This window comes from Myotis davidii, unplaced genomic scaffold, assembly GCF_000327345.1.
Source record: "Myotis davidii unplaced genomic scaffold, ASM32734v1 scaffold862, whole genome shotgun sequence".
In the NCBI taxonomy this organism is placed as follows: Eukaryota; Metazoa; Chordata; class Mammalia; order Chiroptera; family Vespertilionidae; genus Myotis; species Myotis davidii.
This window is the reverse complement of record NW_006293230.1, coordinates 265629-270783: the sequence shown is the minus strand read 5'-3', so window position 1 is coordinate 270783 and position 5155 is coordinate 265629. Positions and strand designations below refer to the sequence as shown.

Sequence of the window (5155 nt, the reverse complement as noted above, 5' to 3'; positions counted from 1 at the left end):
CCGAGCCCACAACCTAGGCATGTGCCCTGCCTGGGAATCAAACCATGACCTCCTGGTTCATAGGTCCACACTCAACCACTGAGCCACACTGGTCAGGCTCCAGTGTATTGTTGATGTCACCTATAGTATTCTTCATTTCCAGCTGGTTGCTATTTATGGTTTCTATGTACTTTGTCATGCTGATGTAATTCTCACTAAGTTCCTTGTGGTTGTATTTAAGTTCCTTGAGCATCCTTAGAACCATTACTCTGAACTCTATGTCTGCTAAATTGTTTACTTCCATGCCATTTATTTCTTTTTTCTAGATATTCCTTCTTTTCTTTCATTTGGGTGTTGTTTCTTTGTCCCCCCATTTTAGTTATCTTTTTGCATTTGTTGCTATGTATTAGCTATTACTGCTATGACTCCCAGTCTTCATGTGTAGACCTTTGGTAGTAAATTTCCTTTGGGGCCCAGTGGTATGGTCTCCTGGAAATCCTGAGCTGGCTGCTCTAGGACTGTCACTTTGTGGGTTATTTGGGCTCTGCTGTTGTAATTGGGTCTTGATTGTTGTCCCATTCATGCATGGTATCTCCTCTCAAGCATCCTAACCGTTAGGCTCACCCTGACCACAATGTGCAAGCTGTTGCACAGGTGCTGACAAAACAAAGCAAAACAGGAAATAAATGAAAACATACAAAAGAACTCAAGAGCAACAGCAAAAACTGCCACAAAAGAAAAAAGAATTAGGAAAGAGAACAAGAATAATAAGAAAAAGTAAATAATAATAATAAATAAAAAGAGTACTAGAAGAGCCCTAGCCGGTTTGGCTCAGTGGATAGAGCATCAGCCTGTGGACTAAAGGGTCCCAGGTTTGATTCCAGTCAAGGGCACATGCCCAGGTTGTGGGCTCAATCCCCAGTGTGGGCCTTGCAGGAGGCAGCCAATCAATGATTCTCTCTCATCATTGGTGTTTCTATCTCTCTTCTCCCTCTCCCTTCCTCTCTGAACCAATAAAAATATATTTTACAAAAAAAAGAATGGGAAAAATTATGAAAAGGTAAAAAGAAGCTGAAACCGGTTTGGCTCAGTGGATAGAGCATCGGCCTGCGGACTCAAGGGTCCCAGGTTCGATTCCGGTCAAGGGCATGTACCTGGGTTGCGGGCACATCCCCAGTGGGAGATGTGCAGGAGGCAGCTGATCGATGTTTCTCTCTCATCGATGTTTCTGGCTCTCTATCTCTCTCCCTTCCTCTCTGTGAAAAATCAATAAAATATATTTTAAAAAAAAAGAAAAGGTAAAAAGAAGAGAAAGAAAGATAAAGCAAAAGAAAAAAAAGGAAAGGGACATATATGAGATATGAAAGAATCACAAGAGAAAAAAGGAAAAATAACAATAGTAATAATCCCAAAGCAATAGAAAAGAAAAAAATAAAGAAAATATTGGGGGTGAGGGAGTGAAGTTCATCTCAGCAGGTTTAGGATTACCCTTTGGACCTTGCTCTTATGTTGTCTGAGGCTGTTTTGTATGCCACTTTCAGGCCTCTCAGGAAGTACTTTTGTGCTAGCCAATGTCAGAAGCTGTCCACGTTTGGCTCGCTTGAAGCGATCCACAGCTTGTGGCTTCCTCCACTGGGCTTGGCTGCCCACAGGAGGGGCCAAGCTGAGCTCTTAGGCTGGCTTTTTAGCAGCATGGGTGTAGCTGGACAAGTGGAATGAAGTTAACTAGAAGAGGACGTTCTGCCAGGAAAAGGCGGGAGCCTGCAAGCAAGCCGCGTCAGAACAAAGTCTTGCAAGCAAGACTTTATTGTTCAGAGGCATGACTTTCCTTGATGTGATAAATAGTCCATAAGGGCATGGAAAGTTCAAGGGAGGGTGCACTGCTGCAGGTGTAATGTATAATTTAGCTTTGATGCATGTTTGTTAATCATTATCACTTGCTGTACACCATTTTGTTTGCTGTACTCACTGCAATAAAAGCCAGAAGGCATCAGGGGGTCTTTGCTACTCGCCTGAGTGAGCAGTAGCCCTCTGCTTCTCCGTATCCTGTCGTCCGACTCATCTCCACGTCTCCATTCACAAAGAACATCAATAATGGGGCCCTAAACTGGGTCAGCAAACATTCAGATTTCAAGGGAAGATGGGGGAGGGGCGGGTGTTCACAGAATATTTCCCTATCCTTGGCAGGGCAGAGACTCTCTTAGGCAGGCCGGTGGGGTCTGCCAGGAGCCAGGAGTTTCTATCAGTTCTTCCATGGGAGGGAAGTGCCAACCAGGTCCCAGGAATGTTGTGGGAATGGCCCCTCCCCAAAACCAGTCCCTGAGACTGCTGCCTCCTCAGCAGGGGTTGAGATGCAGGGTGGGACATGCTGGATCCATAGGGTGGGGTGAGCATGATTCCTTAGGATGGGATAAGCTATATATGGGTGAATGGATGGGGGGGGCGGGTATTTGTCTTTCTGCTGTTGGAAAGGGCTTGTGACTCTCAGGAAAAATGGCTTCAGCGATATCAGGGATGGGGGAAATGACTCAGCACAGGGATCCTGGCAGCCACTCCCCAACCCGTGACTCTCTTCAACCCTTGTCTTTCCTCAGGTCTCAGATGACTACAGTCCACACTTCCCTACATCCACTAAAACCTAGGGTGAGTGGCTAAGAACAAAAATTCTGTGTGCCAGCCCTTAAAAAAAAAAGTGGTTTTGTCTCTGGGAGGCTCAGCTTCTTGGCAGATAGAAGCCCCTCTGCTGGTTGCTGTGTGGGTGCCTGTTCCCAGCTCTGGCTGTCTGTGCTAGGGAGCCCTGCCTGGGTCCCAGGTCCCTCTCCTCTCAGGGGTAACCCTCCTTACCCTTGGCCCACTGCTCCTGGGAGCTGGGCCAGCGCCTCTCATGACCCCACCCTTCCTACCAAACTCAAGGTGGTTTCTGCCCTTCCTTGTTTAAAAGTCTCCTCTTGAAAGATACAAATTACGAACAACAAATACACGTCTATCAACAAGTGAATCTAAAAATCAAGTGAATAAATAATCTAATGACCAGAATAAACTGATTAGGAAAAAGGTGGATATGAGACAGGATTGTCTACTGATGGGTTACCCACTCCCTTGCTCCATAAAAGAGGAAGCAGAGGAGAAAGCCACTGCAGTTTTGAGCAGGCCACAGGCTGTGTGCATGTCAGGAGTGGGCCAGCAACACAGCTCAGCAGCCATGGGGGAGCCTGGGTCAGTCATGAAGACAAACCAGCCTTCTCTGGGAAAGCTCCAGAGAAACATGATGCCCCAGACTTTAGCGAAGAAGAGACAACTGGTTTCAGCCATGAGCAAGCGGAGACGTCGGGAATGGACTGAACATCCAATGAGGCTGACCAGCTGCATTTTTAAAAGTGCAGTCACCAAGGTCACTGCCCATCCGGACAATGTGGTCAGGCGCAGGCGGCAGGAGGAGACCGTGGAGAAGCCCCAGCAGATGAGTGCCGACAGGAGACTGCAGGGGCCCCGGCCTGCAGCAGTGAAGGGGGACTTCTAAATACTCTGGAGGTGACGGATGTGATGAGAACAACTGCACCAGGAAGAGGGCGTGAACCTCTGGGCCGTGCTGATCCTGGGTCTCTACACACCAGCCCCCAGCCCAGCGCAGCACAACTGTTACATGGGGTAGAGATGATCCCAGGGGCAGGTCTCTGGGGCCCACAGCTCCTGTGCAGGCAACTGGTCACCCGTGGAGACATCCAGAGACAGAATCTCAGAGTGAGGAAAGCAAGAGAGAGACTGGCTGCGGCTTGGAGGGAAGACAGGCTGGCCAAGGAGGCAGAGAGCCAGGAGTCAAGAAGAACATTTTGATTTCATACAAATCTGATTTCATTGAACCTGCTATTATATCTCATTCTAACATAAAATATATTTATGTTCTAATTTATTATTTTAAAATAAATAAATAAATAAAAGTCTCCTCTTCAGCCAGTCTTCAGCTGGTAACTCAGGGTGAATATTCCCCAATTTAGTTTTCATTCCAGTTAGATTCTGGGAGGAGGTGCAAGAAAGATCCACCCACTCAGCTGCCATCTTCTGGGTTACCCGGACATCTAATGACCTGGCTCAGCGCACAGAGCGTGTGGAAGCTGCACGGGGTGGGCGTCTCCCATGGGAGGCAGCACATTCCAGCAGGGCTACTGTGGAGGGGTCCCCGTAAGAGGAGCCAGGACACACCTGCAGGTTGAACACTAGGGGCTGAAGGGATCCTCACCCTGGTCCAGGGTGAGGAGCTAATGGATTGGACTCAACTTTGTCATAGCAGGAGCTTCTTGGGGCCCAAGGTGTGGTCAGAGTGGACCCCCTTCCTGGCCTGGTTATATAAGTCTCCATGAGGCTGAGTCTCCCAATCTCCAGAAGGACTGCAGGTTGACCCAGAGCCTGGCTACATGCCAAGCCCTCTGCCTGATTCTACCCTCTGGCTATAAAGACTTGGTTCTGTGGATGGGATCACTGGCCTGGTCCTCCTGCCCTTAGAGGAGTCTCATTCTCCTCTCCTCCTTGTCCTCCTGTTCTCTCTCCGCCTGGCCTCCTGTCTTACTCTCCCACTGTGCTGGTTGCATCTTGCTGTCTTCCTCATCCTCTTGTCCTTCTCATCCTTTTGTCCTGTCCTCATCTGCCTATAGCACGGGGAGGGATTTTGAAATGTATGAGAAGGTGGGCCTTGCTGAAAGAGGGGAGGGGCAGTCCCACAGCCAGCAGGTCCTCTCCACACAGTGATCATCCTCCAGCAAGAGCTGGAAACAGATCCTCCCTCATTATCCTCTCCTCTCATCTCCCAGCTGCCCATCCTGTGCCCACCACTGTGGGAAGTCGGTGTGGGCTGTAACATAAGGGCAGCCAGGTAGAGTCATTGCTTGGGGCCACAGGAGAATTTTCCTGGCTTGGGGACAGTTGAGGAGGGCTTCCCACAGATTCTGAGTGTCTCCGGCTGCCTTCTCTGCAGACACGAGTGTGGAGGAGCAGCACTGAGGGTGGAGATGGGGAGAAGACAACCTTTCTCCAGCCAGGCAGCACTAACCTCAGACTTGCCCTTCAACATGGAGCTGGCTCTCCTAAGAGGCCTGCTCTGTCCCACCAGGGTTGCCAGTCCCAGCCATGTTCCTTGCTGGGACTGGCTTTCTCCAATCCTCTGTGGCCGGGAGCCCTTGTC

At 49.2% G+C, this 5155-nt stretch overlaps 1 pseudogene; it reads left to right on the top strand.

The window, feature by feature from the left end:
* Window positions 1-3181: 3181 nt before the first annotated feature.
* On the top strand, window positions 3182-3829 carry LOC107183604 (annotated as a pseudogene).
* Window positions 3830-5155: the final 1326 nt, after the last annotated feature.